Source organism: Denticeps clupeoides, chromosome 15 (genome assembly GCF_900700375.1).
Source record: "Denticeps clupeoides chromosome 15, fDenClu1.1, whole genome shotgun sequence".
NCBI lineage: Eukaryota > Metazoa > Chordata > Actinopteri > Clupeiformes > Denticipitidae > Denticeps > Denticeps clupeoides.
This window is the reverse complement of record NC_041721.1, coordinates 11,197,287-11,209,916: the sequence shown is the minus strand read 5'-3', so window position 1 is coordinate 11,209,916 and position 12,630 is coordinate 11,197,287. Positions and strand designations below refer to the sequence as shown.

Sequence of the window (12,630 nt, the reverse complement as noted above, 5' to 3'; positions counted from 1 at the left end):
TTTTTGTTAACTACATAACTCCACATGTGTTCATTCATAGTTTTGAGGCCTTCAGTGAGAATCTACCAACGTAAATGGTCATGAAAATAAAGAATACACATTGAATGAGATGGTGTGTCCAAACTTTTGGCCTGTACTGTATGTAGAGAGGAAATTTATCAGCAACAATTAGTATTGATCGTTGACACGAGTATGTCATTTTAAAAGCTTAATTCGTCATTCGATAATGCTTTTAAAGAATTTTAGTACAGCTGAAAGCACTCACACTCAACTGCTTGTTCCCGTTTCTCAGGGTTGCGGCTGCTCACACACTCACACCTATGGTCAACCTAGCGTCGCCAATCCACCTAGTGCAGACCGGAGAAACCGGAGAACACCCATGCCAGCATGGGAAGGGCATGCAAGGCGTGGAGGTGTGAGGTCACATTGCTGGTGAAAACAGTTGCATTGATTAAAGAAGCAATGAACCTTCACAGCAGCACACCTCTAAACCAGAAGGCCAAGACACTTATACCCTCAGTGTCCCTGTAACTACTGATTACAAACCCATGGCATGTTTTTTTTTTTTTTTAAGTTAATTTCTAAATGAACGTAAATCTTTGAACAGTGGGGTAGATAGGATGACAAGAACACTTGGTGTTGATCTCTGTCTTGGCGACTGAACCCTCTCATCAGTGTGGCCGGCTGTTTGTCACCTGGTTTAGGTGCGATGCTGCTGATGGGATTTTCACACGTCAAGTGGTATCAAGGCGAGCCTGCAGGACGAGGCCTGACCTCACGAAGCCCGCACACAACTTTTATTCGTCTTTATCGACCGGATATGCATCTCACTCGAGAAAAAATGTATTAACTATAAAAAAAAGGCAAGTCGAGGTGCCACTGAGCAATGCACCGTCCCCACACACTGCTCCCCAGGCGCATGTCACGGCCGCCCACTGCTCACCAAGGGTGATGGTTGAAAACAGAGGACACATTTTGTCGTGTCACCGTGTGCTGTGCTGCAGCGTTTCACAATGGCACTCACTTCACTTTCAAGGGTTGTGCCTTCATTACATCTTATGAATGACCGATTGCAAACATCTGTACATGTACGTTAACACGATCTATGAATTTCTAGCAGTTCTAGCGTTGGGTTGAAAAGGCGAGAGGGCAGGTGAGCCGGGCCTGAATGCGGTAGAGGGCGATGATGGCCTTCCTGTCGCCGCGCCGCGGGGCGGGGAGAAGGTAACAGAATCCGCGGCGGCTCAGTATCCGGGGAGCCAGGCGAGGGCGAGCCGCGCTCCGTCCGACCGTCCCAAACTTTCCGGCACGGCCACTCGGGCTCCCACTCTCTCTCTCTCTCTCTCTCTCTTTATTTTAATTTCGATACGATCCGATGTTTTAACTGAGCGAACCGACTGGTGCCATGCGGTAACCGCGGAGAAGCAGGTAAGGACTTTCCGCTCGGTTCTGCCTCTCCCCTCCCGCGGATCTCTCTCCGCGCGGGACGTGAGCGAAGCCCACGTGGAATCCACGCAACTTAAAGTACGCGATAACGGGGACGATAAATTACGACGCGCGCGCACCTGCTCCCGGGGACCGGGCACCTGCACCCGGGACCGCGTCCACGCCGACGGAAGTCGCTTCAGTCGTGGATTAGCCATGCGTGTTTTTATTTATTTTATTAGATTTTTTTTAAACGAAACGAATCGGCCAGGTTTAGACTGGTGGTGATGATGATGATGATGATGATACTGCAGCCCTTTGTTTTAGGGATCTTTTGGAAGCTCCGCACTCATTTGTTTCCCTCCTCTCTTCGTTTCGCGGCACGATCCGTGGGAAATGACGCCCCTGTCGTTTTTCGCTTGCAAAAAAAAAAAAAAAATACCCGAGGCTCCGTGGGCTTGACTTGTTGGTCACAAACATCTCCCCCCACCATGCAGTCAGGTGCCATTTGGTCAGCGGGAAATTCTGCGTGGAAGTGGGAGGTCGTTTTCCGAACGCAAGCCCGCTGGCACATGTGTATGCAGTGCTGCGTGGAACCAGGGGAGAAATGCATGCGTTTGAGGGACCCACCCACTAACATCTCCAATGTTAGTGGGTGATGTCTTGAATAGGTGTGTGTGTTTTTCAGCCCCAAATGCTTTGCATGCCCGTGGTCTGAGGATTTATCTCTGTGGGTTCTTTTTTACCCAGTGGTTTTTCCTTTTTTCGTGTGTGTAGGGGGGTTGTTGTCATGGACAAAATTCTCCTGAGCGTTGAGCAATGTTCGACACTTGAGAAACAAGTGTGAGCTGGTGAGAGTCTGAGTGTGTCCTCGTGATCTGTGTGCATTGTACACGTTGACGGCGTGAGGCTCATCGGGGAATTTCTGAGTTTACCAAAACACTCCGTGATATTACCCAAAAATGCACGGCCAACACCTTTTACGGTACACAAACATGGACTATGACTTTTTCAGCCTGGAGCTACCCAGATGTGGATGAATGAGCAAGCTAAAATGTTTAAAAATGCACTTGTCTTCTATGTTTTATGTTATGAACAGAAATGTAAATGCAGCACTTTTGTTTGATCTACATTTGTAGGTCTGAATTTTCTAGATACATAAAAACAAAAAACAGTACTCTCAAATATTGTTCACAGGTCTGTCTAAATATGTTAGTGAGCACTTCCCCTTTGCAGAGATGATCCATCTCACCTCACAGGCGTGGCATATCAAGGTGTGTGACCTGTGGAATGTTGGTCCACTCCTCTTCAATAGCTGTGCGAATTTGCTGAATATTAGCAGGAACTGCTGTCTGTCGTATACGCCGATCCAGAGCATCCCAAACATGCTCAATGAGTATCGTGGCCATGCAAGAACAGATCGTGTACAGATCCTTGCAACATGGGGTCGTGCATCGTCATGCTGCAACATGACGTGATGGTCGTGGATGAGTGGCACAACAATGTGCATTCAAAATGCAGTCAATAAAATGCACCTGTGGTCACTGTCCACAACATACGCCTGGCCATACCATAACCCCACCACCACCACCACGGGCCACTCAGCCCACAACGTTGGTGTCCGCGAACCCCTCACCCGCTCGACTGCCCTGAACAGAGAGAACCGGGACTCATCCATGAACAGAACGACCTCGCCAATGTGCCAGATGCCATCAAATGAGAGCGCTCAGGTCCAGAGCGCCATGAGGACGATGAGCATGCAGTGGAGCTTCCCTGAGACTGTTTCTGACAGTTTGTGCAGAAATTCTTTGGTTATGCAAACCGATTGTTGCTGCAGCTGTCTGGGGGGGCTGGTGTCAGGCGATCATGGAGGTGAACATGCTGGATGTGGAGGGCTTGGTGTGGTTACACATGGTCTGCGGTTGTTGGATGTATTGCCAAATTCTCTGAGATGCCTTTTGGAGATGACTTACGGTAGAGGAATGAACCTTCATTTCACGCGCAACAGCTCTGGTAGACGTTCCTGCAGTCAGCATGCCAATTGCACGCTCCCACAAAAGCTGCGACGTCTGTGGCATTGTGCTGTGCGATCAGACTGCACAATTCAGAGTGGCATATCAGGGGCAGCGTAAGGCTCACCTGAGCAATATTCATGCCGTTTAATCAGCACCTTGAAATGCCACGCCTTTGAGGTGGGAGGGAATAGATTTAGACAGATTTGTGAACAATATTTGAAAGGAATTTTTTTTTTCTTGTGTATATAGAAAATGTTTCAGATCTTTGAGTTCAGCTCTGACCATAACATTTATTTATAAAGCGTTAACACAACTAGGAGTGGTCCAAAGTGCAGTACATATTAAAAAAAATAAATTAAATTAACAGGACAGACATGGACTGTGAATTGAATTGGTAGCGTTTCTTACTCAGCGCATTATTAAATTGGACGCAAGCGGAGCTGCTGGAAGGAAACCTGGAAAAAAGGAGACAAGACCTTGAAAAGATTTACCAGCTGGGCAGATGACACCCTGAAATTGGCCAGGGGTCAGGGGTCGACAACCTTCAAGGGCCGCTTCAACACGTTCACCAGCTGTGCTGCGTCACCCATGGAGGAGCCTACATTCTGCTGTCATGGCAGCAGAGGGCGGGGAGGATGCTCGACTCAAATAGAAAGATTTAATAAACAACACATACCGGGTGATAGGAACAATTCTTGCACACAGACTCGAAACATTCAGGAACATTTATAACAAAACCACAGGTGACAACAATCAAGGTAATCAGGAACACCAGGAAAACCTGGCCAGGAATGCCAGGTAAATCTCGGCCCATGACAACTCCATGAGTTGCAGATAAGTCCTCTGATGCAGCAGTATGTGTATTGATGCTTAAAAGTATACAAAATTTTATATGATAAAATAAATATGGCTACATACCATTATATGAAGGGGCACACATGGTAGTTTGCTGGTTTGAAGGTGGTTTCCTTTTTTTTTTTTTTTTTTTTTCAAATGAAGTAACTTTAGTCAGTGCAGATGAATAAATTGTTTAATTTAACCTTGTGGAAGTCAATTTGACTAAATAGTCCTGGCTAATTAAACTTCTTTTTTAATTGAAAATTAACTCTTAATTTTGGTTGAAGATATTCATGCATTTTGATAAATTAAGGTGTGATTTTAAGACTGTTTTAATGTCCTTAAATCCTTTAGTATTGACTAAGAGTTGGTGCTCTAGTTTTTATAAAGTGCTTCAATCTAAAGCTGTGAAATTCAGGTCAGAATAAGTCTCCTTACGTGAGGGTCAAATCAGGAGGTGATTTTTGTTCATTCAAAATCAAGGTTACTCTTAAAGGTCATTTTTTAACGTTATTTACTGGTCAACATTTGCATGTCATACAAGTTACAATAAGCATGAAACATGGCACCTTGGCTTTGCACTTGACCCTCTAAAACACGTGTTTTTCCAAGTTATTATCGCATTGGTTGTGCAGAATTCCACTCACGAGCTACCGATACTGTAAAAGGTTAACTTTTTAATAGGCAGGAAAGCCCACTGGATGAAGTCTCCCATGATCCCGTTTGGTAATTGGTGTTATGTGCAGTTGAGGTCCCCTGATATGGGGGTTAAATTTGGAGCCAAGTTATGCAACCATTCCACTTTTCTATCCAGTCCTACCGCACGATCTTTACAAGGAGATCTCGCCAGCCGACACGCTGCATTATATATTCTCCTAAAAACTGATAATGTTACTCATCTTCATACCCAGCAGTCTGAAGAAGAATCTAGTGCCCCATTTAGCTTTGAATTGGACTTGTTAGTTGCATTTAAGTCACAACAACAGTTATATAACAGGGCTGGGGTATTCCACGCAGTGACACATTTACGGCGGCCACCACACGAGCGCACAGCTGTATTTGGACTCATCCTCATGGGGGGGCGGCGAGATTCCATGTGAAAACGCCGCTTGGCCAAGGTCCCGGCCCTCTGCATGGGAATTCTTGGATGTTCCCAGTCTTTTTGGTTCTGTTTCTGTGTTTGCAAAAAAAAGACATTTACGTTTCCTCCGCAAGTGCTGGTGCATTAACCGCGGTGGCATGTCTACTGCGGAAAGGTGACGTTGACAACCCTGTGTGACCTCTGGATTTGAGAACAGTCCCTTCTTTCTTTGTCTACAACATGGTCCACGATTTTAGGATTATCTCCCGAAAATGATACCGCTTTGTGGACACGGCGTGGATTCTCGGCCTTATATACGCAGTGCGTCATTTGTTGTCCTTATGTACAATATTGCCATGTAGCTTCCCTAGACACAAGAAGCAATGTTTAATTTCACTTGTAATTTTTTTGTACTCAGAATGCAGAAAATGTCATAAATTGCCCTGCACTAAACTTAGCATTTAAAAAAACTTTCTAATAGCACATATGCTAGCTGGGATGGTGTGCAATGGTGCTCTATATTAACAAATGAACCGGGATTGATGCAATTGGCAGCAGAAATGAGAACCCGGTTAGTAAGTGGAGGGAAGTAGCCTTAATCCCGAGTTTACTGAAAGAACAGATGAACATATGGCGTGAGGGAGCATTAAGTCCGGGATCCAACCGAGTGCCGGCCATCTCGTAGGGAAATAAAAATATATCGAGAGGCTTTGGGCTGAGTGGCCTTTACTAACAAATAATGTGAAGTCATTTAATTACATTGAAGAGGTGTTTCATTGAAATAGAGATCTGCTAATTAACGTTGATTGCCGAGTGTCACTTGTAGTTATGCTTCTTTCCCTTTTCAGATATTTGGTTTCAAAGATCAAATTCAAACTGTTGTGTTTTCACATCTCATATTAAATTTGCAGTAGATGTCCTTGGTGTCTTGAGATTTTGAAACCGGATCTCTAAGAAGATCTGGGTGGCTGTCATGGGACTAACTGAGGTCTCCTTACATCAGCGGTTAAAGAGAACAGTGCAGGGTTTCATGATCCGAATATCAGATGTTCATTTGCCTCCTTTTGGTTTCTCCTTGTTTTAATAGTTGCTCTACAATTAAAAGTTTTTCTTTCTTCTTTACACATTATGGAACAAAACTGGAGGGTCAGAACTATGTAACAAATGTAAACAAAGTGAAATGTTCAAGGAGCCATCTGCTGTGATGAACAGATGAATAATTCCCTACCGTTCTTCAAATTTAGAAATGACTGCATGCAGTCTGCTTGCATGTAACACTTTTTAACACTTTTAAGTTCATTTGACTAAATAGTGGCCAAGTCCTGGCTAATTAGGTAGCATTTTGCAGATTTTCTTTCTTGAAAAGAATCTTTTGGTCTTGAACCAAATATGATTCTTCAAAACCGCCTCGGTTATGGTCTCAGTAGCCTCCAGAGACTATGTGTGTGTGTCATCTGACTGAAAGTGAAAGAAAGAAAGTGATACGAATGTGATACACAGCAGCACAGCACATGGTGCACACAGTGAAATTTGTCCTCTGCATTTAACCCATCACCCTTAGTGAGCAGTGGGCTGCCATGACAGGCGCCCGGGGAGCAGTGTGTGGGGACGGTGCTATGCTCAGTGGCACCTTGGCAGATCGGGATTCAAACTGGCAACCTTCTGATTTAGGGGGCCACTTCCTTAGGCCACCACTGCCCCAGTGTATTTTCCCCCAATCTTTTATGTGTACGTTTCAAGTCCCTTCTGACTCTGACTTCTGGATAGAATGGGATTATTTACCAGGCCAACAAAGAATTACTTTGACAAGAGAAGTAAACTTAGGGCGCCTAATATATGTGAACTCTTTACTTCCGACAAACGGCTATATTTTAAAGGTGTACGGTTACAGGATAAGACCAGAAGACAAGATGTTGCATCGCTGTGGGTTCTTCTTATGTGGCACTTAGATACTTGTGTTGGTATGGGTTGCGTCAGGACCAGCGGTTTTTATCTCTCCGCTTAACCACATGTCATAAACTGTTTTTAATCCTGCATATTTGTAATACTCTTAGCCAGCGTGTCTCCCGGATTGTGATGGCAGTGCTCTTGTGTTCCATTGAAAGGGGTTTCCCATCTCCCACACCACAGGGCTCCTTATTATTTTCCATTCATAGGCTCACTGATCTGACCACAGGTGACCATCGACCACACAGCCCTCTCTTTTGTTTCTATTCTTGTTTTTTTGGATAGGAGACCGCACAAACACATAACTCAATGACTATAGTATACAGCAAACTGTGTGATCTGGTTATATAGATATAAGTTGCCTAATGGCTCAGTGATACTCATTTAACTTAAACCTCTGTTGCCCTTTCTTGGTCTCTCTGGATTTGAAACCATTTTCTTTTTGGTTTTGTCCCCAATACGAGACACTGTGGCTGGTGTGTACTGCTGGAGAGTCCAGATTGAATTAGCCTCTGGAAATTAAATGGCAGGCACATTCTTCACCCTTACTATGAAAAGAAACACTGATGGTTCTGAAAAGACTAATTTACTCCCTTTTTTGATTATCAGGAGGACAATCTCATTTGGGTTTGGTGAAACACTGCATGGGCATCCGAGTGTCATAACCTCTGTATCCATTATGGTTCTTGTTTCTTGATCTGATGAATGTAACTTGGTGCAGCATTGAAAAAATTACTCATAAACATGTTAGTTTCTCTTCTTCAACATTCAGGTAACTACAGTTCTTCTTTTATCTATTTATGTAAATCCTGAGGACGCTATGCTTACGCTAGCAAACATATTCTTGCGCGTAACACCAGTTTGAAACTACCTTTAGGATGTCATAATATTACTTGCCATTTTTTCTAACACTTACGTTAACTACATTAAGTTTTCCAGTTTGTGTAGCATATAATACATACCACGGACTTCAAAAACAATGCCTTTTTGTTCATCAGGATGTTAGCATCCAGGTAGTGTTCACAAATGGACTTCTTTTTTTAATTTTTGTTTGGGGAGTGGTTGTGGTTTCTTTCATTCGGCACCCGGGCTTTGACCTTCCTTTGTACTTTAGGGCTGAGCGAAGTGGAAAAGGGAACAGAGCCGATGTGTTCTCGCTCATTTGAGACGGCCAAGCCTCATTCAGCAATGCTGGACATGATCACTGCGATTCATGCAGCCGTTCCACTGGGTGCGTTTCGCGAAATACTCAGAGGTTTAGGACGGAACTGTGTTTGCATATGTTATGTCATGCTGTCACTTGATGACATTGGCCTTTGTCATTCCTGAAACTCATTGTATGTCTGCATCTGTAGGGCTGTGAGGTACTCGTTTCAATTCATTTATTTTGTATGATGTTCTTCGACACATTTTAATGCCTTTTGGCCTTGACCTTTCCTGTGTGCGTAAAGAATACTAAATCTCAGCGCATCTACTGGGAGGGGGCTTTTGTTAATTTTAAAATTTGGAAAATTTCACAGGCTTCAGCAGTTGAAATCGAGATCAGTATGTGTCAGTGATCACAGTGATGTATGTGATCAACTGCCTTACAGTAATTACTGACATGGGTGGCACAAAATGTGAAGCCTAGTGTGCAGTGGTCACATGAATAATAAAAAAAAAAGCTCTCATGTATTTTAGATGTATTTATTATAAACCTTTTTTTATTTATTTAATTTTTAATTATAAAATTGAAAATTTTAGCTTAATTCAGGTCTCATCTAAACTCTCATAAATATAGAAGATTAAAGCATGCTGCCTCTTAAACTGTGCTTTTTTAAGCACAGTGTACTTCACTTTAATATAAAGGTCACATTTATGGCAGCTCTCATATACTCATATTTTCTTTCAGTTAGAGCTTCATAGGTTCATAAGAACGGTTCAAGTAGACGTTTTTCCGTTTGTTTCTTGTAATAATTAAACAGAAAAGTGCTGTGATCATGTTTAGCAACTCTGGTGACACATCTCCTCAAGTAAAGTTTAACTCTATGTTTGCTATTGATGCAAAAACAATGGTCCTACCACGAACCCAAAGTTAGAAGTTACATTCTCCTCTCAAATTCCAAGAAGTTACGGGGTCAGGAGCCTTTGTTTCCACCTTCAGTCATGACTTTTTTATGAGAGCTCATTGTGTCACTGGTGACCAATCAGAAAGAGTCTTCCTGTAAACACTGTCGCTTCACAGACTGCCTTTTTCATTGTCATATTCATATTTTACAACCAAACAACACTTTAGTAGGGCGGGGCAGTTCTGTTCTTACTGAATGGTACTTTGGTTAAAATGTTTTAATTTAGTCATTGCAATTAATATTATTGCCAGTTTGAATAATGAAAATAAAGACTAAACATGGCCTTTATTTATTAATTACCCCACAATTTAACCTGCTTTCATAAATAAATCAGAAGGTATAATATCTGATTATAGCAGGCTATCACTGTTATTGTTTTTAAAATCAATTTTATTCATCATATTCAGACAGACGGTTTAGGTCTATAAATCATATCTGATGGCTTTATACAGATGAATAATAGTGGATCTCATAGGTCATGAAGGGTCATGTTTATGGAACGTTTATATCCGGTTTTGTATCCATGCGCTCTGTTCTTTTCTGTTTGACCCCAGACCATTTGGGATTTAAGGGCTCTGATATAGTGTAGATGGCACCACTTAGAACCTCAGAGGTGGATTTCTACAGGGCCGGAAAAGCCTCCAAATGGTCACTGAACGAAACGAAAAGCGGCCCAGTGAGACGGATGAGCTAATGGCGTCTCATTGAGACAAGTGACCGACTCATGCTGTAATACGGTGTATTCTCTTCCCCTCACCACGCCTGTGGTGAGCAATAAATGTTGAGTAAATACATTTCCCAACGCTGCTGTCGCGCTGTGTTCACAGTGAAAATGATTAAAGGCCCTGGTGTGTTGTGAACAGTTTGTGTGTGTGTGTGTGTATCTACAGTTTAGTAATTTCTTGGGGTGCAGGAGATTAAGAGTTGATATGGTTTAATTAAAACAGCCTTAACGGACTTAATGCAGCAACTGCTGACTGCCTGGAAATATCTGTTCCTGTTAAGCATTTGGCCCTCCATCAGTAAAGCACGTTTGTGATACACTTCACATAAATCACATAAAAATGGCAGTTTAGTAAGGTGTGTAATACCCCATGTAGTCAACATTTCTATTGTGTAGGTTTAGATAAATTTAAGAAATAATGTGTCGCAAGGTTATAAACTCTTTGGATTAAGCGGCATTACTGACTCAACGTTTTTTTTTTTTTTTTTTTTAATTCCCAGCAATGTGATGAAATTCACGCCTTAGTAGAAACAGTTTTGTGTTAAACAGGTGACCATGTGACAGATGAGTGTGCGAGATGATTAGCTGGCCATTGCATGCTAATAAAGGGTAATAACTACTAAAAAAAACTCCATATAAGTCTGTGGTTTAGACTTGAATATCAGCATTGTTTATGGTTGCCGGTTTTAACCTGAGACAGTTTAAGTGAACTTGACGAGGACGTTTAATGTCAAATGTCTCACGATCTTCATTTGTTTATTAGAAGAATTTGATTACAATTTAGATTTTTTTTTTCCCCTTCTCTACAGCAGAATATGTAACTTGTCTGCCTGTGCTATTCAGAGGGAAAGTGGGGTTCAGCCACCAGATCCCTCGAGCGCCGTAACCTGTGACTGTATAAACAGGCCCCGACGTCACGCTCGTCTTAAATGAGTGACGCGGGGCCTGCTGGGCTGCGTTCCCTTAAATATTCCTGTGAGAACACGGTGTTGCTAATCAGCGCTTGACGCCATTAAAACGCCTTGAGCGCAATATTCTTACGCCGTAACTCGGGGAGAACAGTCAGTACTGAAGGAGCGCACGCTGTGTACTTTAAAGAACACCGTATGATTGTGTCGTGTGTATCATTTGGTAACTAATAAAATGAACATTTGAAGTGGCTGATTAAGACTATATCGGCCCTGTGGACTTTGGTCAAAATTAGACACATGGCTTAGGTCAGTGGTAAAAAATACGGGGAAAAAAACCCCACTAGTCATCTTCCTGGAACGTAAACGTCCCTTTTTGTCCATTTTTTCTTCTTCTCCCTCCTCCCACGTGAAAGGTTTAACCTCAGACAACCTTTTGCCTCTCACTCCTTTGGAACCTTGTTGGAGGATCCCTGGAGCTTGGACACAAACTAGCTTGCTTTGTTGCTCTTCTTTATTTGGTTTTATGGACCCGCCTCCTGGTGGCAGCCTGATAACGTTCTGGGATGTGTAGTTGCTAACCAGACTGTGGAGTCCTAAATGGTTTTTGTAAGAAGTTTTTTTAATGAGAAATAAACCTTGATGCTCTTTCATTATCTACATGAGGGGTATATTAAGTAATACATATTATATGCACATAATAATGCAAACAAATTCATTAACAGGTTCATGAAAATCTTATTTTGTACAAAAATCTAGATTTTAGTCAATTTGCCATCAAGGAGCTGCTATCAGGGCACTTCCTGTTACCTATGGTATATTTGTATATGTATTCAGACTCAAGTAAAAATAATAAAATAAAATACCTATGTGATGCCAACAATTGCATTTTAATGCAATAATAACCCAGAACTAAAGATAATTACAACTTTTTCAGAAAGACCACATCCCTTCATTTCCCCTTTATCTTATTCACATGGCCTGTTGTTTGCCTCCAGGGTCATTTTGCAGAAATGCTTGTGTGTAGATTTTAATGACCTGTGCTTATCCATAGATAACGTCTCGCTGATGTCAGCATGCATATGCACAAGCTGTCAGTCAGAGCACTGCTGGTGGCCATTGGAGGTCAAATAAACCACTGAAAGGTACCCTCCATACCGGAGTAAAGAAGGTACATGGTCCAGGTACATTGTGTGTTCTCCTGACATCTTAAACTAGAGATTAAAGGTTAATAAAGATTAAAGTAACAATAGTCCTGTTTCATTGTTTCAGTTAGTGTGCTCTACACGTTTATTTGCCTAATAGTAATAATAATCCGGCCATGCTTTCAGCAATTTGACACAAGCAACATGTGAAACATGTCTTTTGTGCCACCTTCGGCTGTAAATGGCAAAATACCATCATTACACATCATATGCTTGAGGGGTTTGAGATGACCCGATGAACTCTGACCCCTCTCTCTGCTCGGCAGAATCTGGCAGAATCAGTCAGAACCTGATTGGCTGGACACAGCAGATGGGTCACTGGTCACTCTGAAGTTAAAGCTGATCAGCCGTCTGCAAGACAAGAGGTCTTACATAATCAC

General features: G+C 42.5%; 1 protein-coding gene across 1 annotated transcript in view; it reads left to right on the top strand.

Annotated features, from left to right (window-relative positions):
- Nucleotides 1-1,234: 1,234 nt before the first annotated feature.
- The window catches only part of eps8a (EGFR pathway substrate 8a, signaling adaptor), a 45,921-nt gene continuing 34,525 nt past the window's right edge, over nt 1,235-12,630 (top strand). Inside the window, exon 1 of the mRNA XM_028953765.1 lies at nt 1,235-1,428. The gene's annotated coding sequence lies outside the window, so the exon portion shown is untranslated. The remainder of the gene's footprint in view (nt 1,429-12,630) is intronic.